The following is a 12,775-nucleotide window of genomic DNA, read 5'->3' as shown; positions in this document are numbered from 1 at the left end:
TTAACGCTCTTAGAAGTATAGCTATAGAGCTTAAATGAAAGAATACCCTTCTGCAAGGCGATGACAATAGCCCAAACAACCATTCGGGGAGAAACATCTCGCACCACATCTGTAGTACCATTAAAATTCCCCAATTCCTAATTTATAATAAGCATTTTGCGTCGCATAAGATCGAATAGGAAGGAAAAAAAGGCACAAGCCTCAAAAGAATCAAATCATAAGATGAGGAGTCAAGGAGGAAAGTGCTCCTAACAGCCGTGTAGCCTCTCGAAGATAAGTACAAACATCTCCGTACCGATCTGCAAGATTCTACTAGACTTGCTCCTGACTCGTGAGACCTAAGGGAACCTAGTGCTCTGATACCATGTTGTCAAGACCCAAAATCCACTAAGGGCCGTGATGGCGCCGGACACCTCTGTCAGACAAGCCAACCAAATTACTTAATTAAATTCTCATTTTAATAATTTTGAAAACTATGATTTTCCTTCGCATTTACTAGTAAAAGGTAATCATTTCAAATTAAATATGATGTTAAGAGGTTAATACAAGGTTCCCCATAATCATCCCAGAACCTGGTGTCACGAGTGCCTGAGCCTTTACTAAGGAGTGCAATAAAATACAGTAACTGTCCGGAATACAAGTGGACAAAAATGAAAATACAGTACAATACTCTAAAGGAGACTCTGCTGGCTGCGGGTCGTCTCGATAAATGCAGCTCACCTAAGTCTCCGTATCAACCATGCCGCTATGCCACTAAGCCACTAGCCACATATGAACATGTACAACAAAAATGCATAGCAAGTGTAGTATGAGTACGAAAACAACGTGTACCCAGTGAGTATCCCATCTAATCTCGAAGAACTAGAGATGAGAGGTCGACTTCGACCCTTACTAGTGGTCCAAAGATAATATAGTAAAAATGTGAGGAAATCATGGATTTCATAGAGCAAAAATAAACTCATACAGTCGGAAAGCAAGTAAACAACTTCTCAAATAATAAAGGGTTTTCAAAGATTTACTTTTCATTATCTTTATCAATTCATCTCTAGCTAGGAAAGGCAAGTATCAACATTTATAATTCTCAAGCAAGCAATATAAGCATGCACATATCATGCCGAGGTCGTACGATTCGATCCAACATAAATGTAAAATGTGTACTGCCGAGGGTCGAACAACGTGAACCATAAATGCATCTATTACCCCGCTCACAAATCATACATGTGACACAGTCAAATATAAATAAACAAGCACCCCGCTCACGAATCATACATGCGACACAGTTACATATAGAAGCACGCATTCAAACAGTCAATCAAGACTTCACCAGGGAAAAATAATTACACAAAGAAATGGCAATTCTCTTTAACGGTCAAGGAAATGATGTTTAATTCCTTTAGAAATTCATTTACCAATTCGATATGATTTAAGCATGTTTAAATCGACAACAAGATTCCAAATATTACAAGTACAACATGCTTTTGGGTCATAGACTACCCGGACTTATGCATAATAGTAGCTACACATGGACTCTCATCACCTTGTGCGTATGTAGCCCCCACAAATAGGAGCACATATCCAATTAATTCACATATTGGGACAATTCCCTTTTACAAGGTTATAAAGGAGACTCACCTTGCTCCGAAGTCTATATTCCGATTTAAGAACGCGCTCAAACCTCCAATTCGGAGCCGAACGATCCAAAACTATTCAAATGGGGTAAGAACTAGTCAATACATGCTCAAAAGTTCATAATTTAATTATTAAACCAATTTCCCAACCCTAAATGCAAGGATTCCTAAAATTCACCCCTGGACCCACATGCCCGGATTCTGGAAATTTTTGAAGAAAGTTGTTACCCATAACCTAAGGATCAAGAATATATGATTTCTACTAAATTCTATAACAAATTTCGTGGTTAAATCTTATTTTTATCAAAACCCTATGTTTTTCATCCAAACCCTTGATTTTCCCTAATTTTCACATGTTAAGCTACCCATAATCTATGTATTTAACTCATGTTTATGTAGAAATTACTTACCTCAAAGTGCTAAGTGAGAGCCCTCTTCCAATAGCTCCAAAATCGCCCAAGAGATGAAAGGAAATGAGCTAAAGTACTAAGTCTAGAAATTAATAGTTGTGCACAGATGTCGCATTTGCGACACCTGGTTCGCAAATGCGACGGTCGCAATTGCGACAAAACGATTGCAAATGCGAACATGGGCCTCCCATGCCAAGGTCGCAAATGCGACCAATGAGTCTCAAATGCGAACTCTGCTGAGGTCGCAAATGCGACCAAAACATCGCAAATGTGAACTTTGCCTCAGGTCAGGCTCCATCGCAAATGCGAAGCCTCACTCGCAAATGCGAGCTATGCCTTAGGCCATGCTCCATCTCAAATGCGAAGCCTCACTCGCAAATGCGAGCTCACAAATGCGAACAATTTCTCGCATTTGCGAGACCTGCAACTGCTGCCAAGAACACCAGATAATCTAGTGTGTTTCCAACCTCTCCCGTACGTCTGAAACTCACCCGAGGCCTTCGAGACCTTAACCAATTATACCAATATGTCCAAAAACATGATACGAACTCGCTCGAGGCCTCAAATAACATCAAACAACGTTGAAATTATGAATCGCACTCCAATTCAAACTTAATGAACTTAAAAATTTAAAACATCTACTTTCGTTCTTTAAACCTATCAAATCACTTCCAATTGACCTCAAATTTTGCGCACAAGTCATATTTGACATTACGCACCTACTCCAACTTCCGGAATCGAAATCCGACCCCGATATCAAAAAGTCCACTTCCGATCAAACTTCTTAAAAACCTTCAAATTTCTATCTTTAGCCAAATGACTCCAAAATGACCCACAGACCTCCGAATTCACTTTTGATCGCGCTCCCAATACTAGAATCACCACACGGATCTATTCCCATACTCAGAATCCCAAACGGACATCAATAACACTGAAATGCACTTCAACCCAAACTTATGAGATTCTTCCAAAAATGCTAACTTACACAATAGGTGCCGAAACGTTACAGGGTCTTCCAAAACCCGATCCGGACATACACCTAAGTCCGAAATCATCACACGAACCTGTTGGAACCTTCGAATCCTGATTCCGAGGTCGTTTACTCAAAAATTCAATCTTAGTCAATTCTTTCAACTTAAAGCTTCCGAAATGAGAATTCTCTTTCCAAATCAACTCCGAACTTCCTGAAATTCAATTCCGACCATACGTACAAGTCATAATACCTGAAGTGAAGTGGCTCATGGCCTCAAACCACGGAATGACGCTCTAGAGCTCAAAACGACCGGTCAGGTCGTTACAATAGCACTTGTGCTTCACTCTTGACTTCATGAGTTAGTCTTGCAAATGTAGCTTCCATGCATGCGAAGTGACCTATGTGTAGGTAGATTCAATATATGCAACTATGGAACTTGTGCTTCACTCTTGACTTCATGAGTTAGTCTTGCAAATGTAGGTTCTATGTATGCGAATGTGACCTTTGCAAATATAGATTCCACGCATGCATCTATGACTCTTTTGCTTCCATTCTTGACTTCATGGTTTAGACTTGCCAATGTAGGTTCCAAGTACGCGAATGTGACCTTTGCGTATATAGATTCCACATATGCAACTATACTCCTTTTCATCTCTAATTGTCTCTTTTCATTAGCCCATATGTATATTCCACATTTGCAAATATGAAGATGATGTGTGCAACTGTGGCTTTGCTCCTTTCTCTTGTGTTTTAGCTTCTTTCCTTCTTTTTCATAATTTCTTTTTCTTATAAGATTTGTTAGAAAATATATGAGGATAGGATATTATTATTCATATTTTATTTTAAAAACTTGTTTTTTTTGCATATTAAATTACATGAATAATTTATATCCATCAAATTCCCACTTTCGAGTTCAACTCTAGATTCGTAGATAGTATTTCACTGTTAGCTACTAAACAAAATAATTAAAATCAGAATTAAATAAATAACTCAATATGATAAAATCAAATTCGTCAATATAAACTTCAAACATCAACACTCATGTAGAACCCATGACCCCAAAACAATAGGGTTCTTAGCCACTCATGTTTATACAATCATCAAAAATAAGGTTTTCAAACATAAAATCAATGAGTCCTAGAAAAGGGATGGAAGAATCGATCAAATCCGTGCTCCCGAGTGTTTGGCACTTTTTTCTCCTCACCAAGTTAGGTCACCCCCTAAAAATCGTGTTTGTTTATGTATTTATATCGTGTAGAAACAACCCCGGACGAATCTACCATTTCCAAGCCGAAGTAGGAAGTACTCTGCAGCTTTTTGTACAGACACGCCGCACCCCGCGCCGCTCCTATGGAGTATCAGCGGGGATGTAATTTTGTTCTTCAAGCCATTTTTACACTGCTGCGTCGTGCCCTACGGCAACCCACGCGGCGTGACAGTGTTAATTTCTCAAAGTGAAGTTTTTTCATCCTCTTTTGACATCCAAACTTGGTACACGACCTATGAACACAATCCCATCTTAATTTATTGGGCTTTTACTCAGACTTCAAAGCTCCAAATTGATCGATTTAGCTCCAAATTAACTTTTGAACTCGGAATCACTTCCTTCAAGGCATAAAACACATACGAAGTGTAATTCACTGTCATTTAAGCTCAAACACACATAAAAATCAATAATTAGAGTGTAATACTACGGCTAAAACACGGGTTTCTTGCCTAGCATCAACACCACACACTTAGACCCTTGCTCGTCCTCAAGAAATTAAACTACACTTCACCTAGGGGTGACCTTTTCATCAAACAACCTCCCTAACACGCCATGCCAAGAATATTTAAAGTAGACTGAGCACCATATTATAACATCCCAAAGACTTGACTCAAAAGTACCATGCATTTTTCATAACCTGCTCACTTACTCTAACACAGAGGTCAAAGACGTTACCTTACCTTTGCAAATCATGTGCCCTCATGCAAACAATAGAGAGTAGTTCCACACAATCGTTCAAGAACAATTAGGAACTCAAGATAGAAGGAATTTACTCACTCTCAGAATCAAAATTCATGTGCACCAGAAGACGTACCATAGGCTTGCCCGTAGTGTAATATTCTACTAATTGAGCTCATTCAATCAAGGATAAAGTAGGACTTTAATTGGTTGTAACGTAGGTTGCTAGACGGGTAGGATACATATAGATATAGTGGCTACACTTCCCTGAGCACTTTGATACATATACAATTCCACCATTCAAACCCTACTCTTATATCAAACCATTACTCCACCTTCACATTAATATACATTAAATCCCTACTCTTTAAGCACAATTACATCAAAAGTCACCACTATCAAGGAATATTTTTTACAACAATACAACTTTTTTTTCTTCTTTTTCAATTCAAGTGGCTCTTACTTTTTCAAAATAGTGCACCTTTCTCCTTATTTCATTAGTTCTACTCAAAAGCCAAACCAACCTCCACTTTAACTTTTACAAAGTTCATAACAATTCAAGTACTCACAAGAGGTACTAGGTTCAAATATATGATCAATTCAAACAATTGGATAAGGCTTGTAATATGGTTGCCAAAGAAACAGGATTATAGGTTCAAAAGGGTTAACTAATATACATAACAATTGGGTGGGTAACAGACATATAACTGGCTCAAAATAGAAATGCCTATATCACTTCCTAGACTGAATAAGACTACAATTTCACTTTGCACACACACGGGGCAAGTTTTAGACATCAGCTGACATGCACAAAATATCACAAAAACCTCACTCACACAGTGACACATAACTCACTCAGGATTGGACTTATCAAGACACTCTAGTCAAACAGTTAAGCACAGTTAAGCTCATACAATTTAAGGCACTTATTTAAGAGTCAAGAGCTGAGCCTAGGTGTTACAACTAAGGCACTTACCACTCTCAAGACATATGCATTCAAGGAAAATTGATTCTTTAAATTAGCACTCTGACTCAATATTCTTTATTCCTAAAAAATAAAAAGATTTAACTACACTTGAATCAAGCAAAACCCTTAGATAAGAGCCGTGGTACAAAGAAAAACCAAGGGAGAATTGTTACACTACCTAAAAAAATTAAAAATTACTAGAATAAAAGACATATTTTTGGATTTTCAATTTTTTTTCGACTTCATCACCCTCAAGAAACCAGTTGACAAAATCCATCGTCGGGAAGGGTCAAAACTAAACACTTAATTACTAACTATTACAGGCCGATAGAATTCAGAATTTATAGTTTACGGACCATATTGTCTACGAAAGCAAGAAACAAATCAAACAAAACCAACTGGCAAATAGAAAAAAACATACAAATACAATCAAATAGGAGCACCCCACCCTACACTTAAGAGATTTCATTGTCTCCAATGCAAAACAGTAAAATCAAGAGTGAAAAGGTGACTCCCTGAGGCCCGTGGCCTAATCATCAGCACCTTCGAAAGTGCGCAAATACTCCTCATCATCGGAGGGAACAAAATTCACATCCTCATCTAGTGGCAACTGTCCTCTCGCCAATCCCAACCACTATTGAGTGATAGCAGAAAGGGGGTGATCTTTCTGCAACTCCTCCAAGTCGGTCTCCCCCCTTTCGGAGCGAAGGCACAGGTCAGCAAATAACAGTTGCAGTGTCTCCTCAACACGAACAAGCCTCTGGTCTGAATTAATAGCAGAAGGAGGAGGATCTATCACTGACATGACATTATAGGCCTTGATAGGATATGTCACTGGGATGGTTGAGTCATAGTGAAACTCCTTCTCTACAAGGTGCGTCTGCAATAACCGAGTGATCATACTCGGGCAACATAAACAGCGGGCCCCAAGTGGTCGCACTTTAGCCATGTGCTCTAGCATGATTTTTTCAAGATCCAACCGCATTCGTGTCAATAAAGCATAGATCAAACACACTTTCACCCGTGAGACATCAGTGTCACTTTGGGTGGGCATGAATTTTGCATTAATTAACCGCAAAACAATCTTGGCCGAACGCTGGAATGTTCCTTTTTTTCATTTCCTTGTGGCATTCGTTCGCATCTCACATCCATGCGGTAGAAGATTCAGTGCCACATTGATGTTGGCGGATAGCCGAATATTCTGGCCGATAGAGAAACCTCTAAAAGAGCTTGTGGAAATGCTCAATGAAGCCCATAATCCGATTAATCACTTGGGAAGAGAATAGAATCACTTTGTCGCATACCCGTACTACGTACACAACATCTAAACTGGCCTCAGGTTGCCAATTAGCATAAAATTCTTTGACCAGGTTCACGTTCACCGCATCCCCTGGACGAACAGACTGTCAAAACCCAAAGCCCGAATGTTGTTGTAGATCCCACTGTACTTTCGGGTCAACTTCCCATCGTCAATAGCAACCTTAGGCTCCGGGGTCACCACAGGGACAAATGTCTAGAACCAGTGTCGAGCATGGGCTGGGACAGCTCGAATACCATATTTGCATGTTGGTACCACATCCATATCAGGATCAATGCGTTCCCTTTCCTCCTTTTATCACAACCCATATTTTCCACCCTCGGGAGTTGTGATGGCGCCTACTGTCGCACCCCCTTTTTCTGGCAAAATCGGGTTTATGACATTTGGAGGACAACTCGTTCCCTTTTGGGAATTAAGTTTTTTGATTTGAAGAGTCGCCATCTAATGATTAAGTGCATTAGGACACTAGGAAGAATTTGTTTAGAAAAACCAGAGTTTGGGTAAGGGCTAGAAATTATCTCGAGGGGAAGGTGTTAGGAACCCCTCAAGATCCACTAGTGTGGTTCCCGGCCATGCTACAATTGTGACTTAGGTACAAACAATAAATAAGTAATTAAGGGTTTCAAATATGAGGGGTTGTCACATTGTGATTGCAAATAAGTTAAAATTTGAAGAAACAAGGAAGTTGAAATTTGAGAAAAAGGAGTTTGAAATTTTGAAAGTAATAAAATAAACAAGTAAAGGGAAGGGGGTCCTAGGTTTATAAATAATATGGATCACATCAATGCAATACCCGGTAATCACTCCTCAGAAGAGGGGTTACACGTGGTATTAGCGCACCGGTCATCATATCCATATCTACCCTTTCCCACCCCGTTGAGGTATTTAAACGCGGAATGGTTTCGTTACTTATTGCATGCTAGTACCCACCCCAATCCTAGCAGTCCCGGAGGTATTTGGGACTACTAGTCCTAAAGGGAAGGGATATTTAGGCTTTGTATGGTTTAAAAGGATAAAATTCTAAAGCAACAAACAAAAACACATAAGGCAGATATGGGAAACACATAACAATTTAAGAGGCTCAGATGGGCCTCCTCACTTAAAGACAGATTGTTTAGCATGTCTTGCAGATACTGGTTATGGTCTGAATTAAACTTAAACGTTAAGGAGGCAGACTGGTCTATTACACATTTCAGATAAGAAACCGGAATCAGACTTGCCTGCTGGTTGGAATTAACAGAGTCTGATTCAATTAGCTAATTTTACCTTATAGCTTGCCTAAGTGAAACCTACAGGCATGACATCTAATAATGCAGTAGTGTACTGATTTTTACAAGAAGAAGGCATGTTGATTATAGAAAACATAAGTTCTGCAGACATTGAGTAATATTACTACTGATTTTAGACTTGTAAAGGATTCAGATCAGTTGGTTACTCCTATAGACATGCTTTCTAAGCGTTATTGAGTTTAACCTTTATGAAAATGCAGAAATCCTATAGGCATGGTGTTTAAAACGTTGATTTTTATTATTTAAGCCTATAAATGTGTTTGCCTAGTGATAGATGTATATGCAGAATTCAGGAAACTCTATAGACATGTTCTCTATGTGATAGGCAGAAATGCAGAAACCTATAGACATGGTCTCTATGTATGAAATGCAGAAGCTATAGACATGGTATCTATGTATGAAATGCAGAGGCTATAGACATGGTATCTACGTATGAAATGCAGAACCTATAGATAGGATTTCTATATGAAATTCAGAACCTGTAGGCATGGTTTCTATATGAAAAATGCAGAAGTTAAAACAGGACATGATTGCAGCAGTAAATACCTATGAACATGATATTTACCCTTATGCATACATGAGTGACCCTCCCCTTTTCACTAAAACCCCATAAGTTATTACAAATTATTACAACCCAGAATGAATAAAGAAAAGTAAAATAAAATTACATCAGAAAGCTAAAAATCCCAACCAAGAAGAGCCCGATTCAGACTTCTATCTGAAGCATGAAGTAAACCAACTCCAAAGATCAAATTCCAAAGTCTTTCTCCTATTCGGGATGTGTCAGAGTTCCCTAAGAGTCTCAAGTGGACTTCGGGTAGTACGTACACCCAAATATATTGCAGAATTGGATTATAGTGCAGTGTGGAAGGGCCAGCACTCAAATGTCCAAGTTTAGAAGGAGCTCAAGGTCCCAAAGCAAGGCTCATAGGAGGGGGAAGAACTTAGAATCTAAGAGAGAGTGCAAGTGCATAGAGGGGATTTTGGGGAAAGCCAAGACAGGCTGGTGGTCATACCCAACAATTGAAAGTGCTGGCACACCCCAACCAACCTGTTAGCCACATTGTTTGGGAGTTAGGATCCATTAAAGGATCAAGTCCAGACATGAGCAACAATTTGGATGTTGCCATGCTTTGAACTTTAATTCAAACACATAGAAGGGAATAATGGTATGGGGAATTCACACAACAACAGATGCAAAGAGACAACATATTCAATATAGAACATAAACAGCAAAGTAAACAAGATTGTTGAAACTGTAAAGCAAACACATAGGGATGAAGCTGAAAGTTAAATTAGAACATACCAGTTTCAGGGAAATAAGAAGAGAAGAGCAGCAGTAAAACCAAATTGCAAACACACAGCCAGAAGATTTCACAAGAGAGTTGAGTGTTGAATTGAGAATGTAGGAGTATTGAAATTGAAAGTGTTCAATAAGTGTTGTCAGAGTATTGAACTCAAGGTATTAAAAAGTATTGAATTAGAAGTGTGTAAAAGTGCAGAAGGGTCGTGCCTTTTATAGTGCAGAAAGCAAGTAAGAAAAGGTAAAAAAATAGTTTCGAAATCAATCACATAAGGCCTCCCTTCAATTAAGGGATTCTGATTTCAAACAGGCAAGATAATTAAGGAAAGATTTTGATCAAAATCTTTTCCAAAGTAGCACAAGAAGGGTAAATACATAGAAGTTATTTAAGGCAAAAGTCCAGTGGTACATGGTTTGTGCAAATAAGGAAAGGCGATCACTCAACAGCCAGTAAAATCAAAATTGCAGGCTTTGTTCGAATGAACCAAGTCAGGGAAAATGAGGAAAGGGTTTTACTTAAGGAAAATCAGTAACAATCAATCAAACCTTATTAAGAGGAATTTCGAATCAATCACAAGTTGACAAAACCTTTTGAAGGCAAAATTCCTTATATATAAAGCATACAGACATATCTAACAGGAAAGAACTATCATGCGAAAAAGCCTAGTATAGAAGAGTTCTGGGTCATAACAAAGAGGCTCAAATCCAGTACATAGACTCAGAGTGAGTTTGAGAGTATCCAGGGTCCCAAATAGAACCCTAGTCCAAAACACAAGATCAAACTTGCCAAAAAACCCCCCAAATCCCAGGGTTTTAAACTCGAGTCAGATACTGAGAAGAGAAGACAAATAACTGAAGCAGGCTCAGAGGTCTCTTTCAGGGATTCATGTGAAAACAAATAGATAAAATAGCAGGTTCAAGGCAAATAGAATGAAGAACTGATTTGAAGCATAAAGAACACGTTTTAAGAAATCTTGGAACTTAAACAAGTTTCAGAAGAGAAACGAGATAGTATAGCACTTAAGAGAACAGTAGAGGAAACATGTTTAACAAAGACCTAAAACACCAGAAGAAGGCAACTAAAGACCTAAAAGCTTAGTAGAAAATACAGTAAGGAACATAGGGGTAAATGAATACATAAGATAAACATGTGAAAGCATGGTATAGAAACCAATAGAAGAAAGAACGGAGCATAATAGAAGGACATGCAAAATAAGGAAAACATAAGAACACAAGAGAAGGACATGCGAGGTAGAAAAGAGAACATAAAAACATAGCATAAACAGATTCACACAAAGAGAAGAAGAAGAGGAGTCAGAAAACATTTTAAAACCTTTTCAGAGACCCTAAATCGAAGAGAAGTAATTTTTGAAAGAAAATTAGGGAAAACGTTTAAGAACTCAAGTAGAGCACAGACATACCATAGATATAAGAAAACAACCAAAGAAAAACCTTGAATAGCTTAGGGTTTCAGAGAAACCCTAGAAATGAGAAAGGCTTGAAAGAAGGTCCGATCTTGAGTCGGAGAGGTCATAAATAGGCTTCTGATGCTTGAATATGCCGGAGCCAGGCCGGAGAGGCCATAGAACCTTGGATCTGTAGAGATATGAAAGGACACCATCGAGGTCGGACCTCGAAACTTCAAACACCCAGGGTTTAATGGTGGAGGAGGGTGAGTACAGGCCATTCATGGCCTGAGAAGCTATGGGTTCCGGTGAGATTGCGGTTATGAGGGTGAGAGAGGCTAGGGTTTCAGGAACCTTCGAGAGAGTTTGAGAGAGGGAGAGTATTCAAAGGCAATTGAGAGATGGAAATGAGGGGATTAGGGTAGGGTTAGTGAATTAAAAAAGGTAAGGGGTAATTGTGGCCGTTGATCTAAATGATCAACGACCTAGATTGAAAGAAAGGGCCAAGCGGGTTAATTGGTTGGGTCAGGGGTCGGGTTAGATTAGAATTGGGCCGGTCCAATTGGGTTTCAAAAGTGGGTCAATTAGGGGGGTCAATTAAAAATGGACCAGGTTTTAAATAGCCAGTTTTTCCCTTTTTATTTTATAAAAAATAGTAAAATGATTTTGAAAGTAAATTAAAAGTACTGGATCGGTTAATAATACATAAATATTGATTTAAAAATGTTGGAACCAATTTTATAATTATAAAAATGCTATTAAATCTTAAAGTAGGCTAGAATTGCAATTATATGAAATTTAGCTTTAAAAATACCAAATAAATTTGTAAAAATATATAAAAATTACCTTAACTATATTTTGGTATAAATATGAGAAATAAAATAAATTATCCACCAAAATGACAATTTTGGGAATAATTATTGGTTTTTATACTGCTAAAATGAGCAATAAATTGATTAACAAAATCTTTAAAAAATTAAAAAAATACTAAAACACTTGGGCATGCTTATATATGCGTACATTTATTTTGAAAGTATTTTGTATATGAAAAATACATAGGAAAAAAAATTGGGTATCAACACCTACTCGTGAAAGCTAGGCAAGCCAACAATTACAGTTTTTACCACCATTTTTATTAATCAAACAGAAACAGATATTAGCTAAGCAAAATAATTAAGAAATGCGGAAGTAAAAGAACAATGTCACAACTCGAGTACATAACTACCACATAGAATCTGGTGTCACTATCCACGAACGACTAAGACTTACTACAAATACAAGTCTGCAAGCGGAACAACTATTCTGGAAACGAAAAGAGATAGCAAAAAACTAAAGCGGGGAAAGGGGGACTTCAGGCTCTGCAGACGCCAACAGATCTACATTGGTCTCCTTGGACTGAAGGCAACTACCTCAAGCTACTCACAAGGTCTGGCACCGAAATCTGCACAAAAGAGTGCAGAGTGCAGTATCAGTACAACCGACCCCATGTACTGGTAAGTGTCGAACCTAACCTCGGTGAAGTAGTGACGAGGCTTG

This window comes from Nicotiana tabacum, chromosome 10 (genome assembly GCF_000715075.1).
Source record: "Nicotiana tabacum cultivar K326 chromosome 10, ASM71507v2, whole genome shotgun sequence".
Lineage (NCBI taxonomy): Eukaryota > Viridiplantae > Streptophyta > Magnoliopsida > Solanales > Solanaceae > Nicotiana > Nicotiana tabacum.
This window is presented reverse-complemented; position numbering follows the sequence as displayed.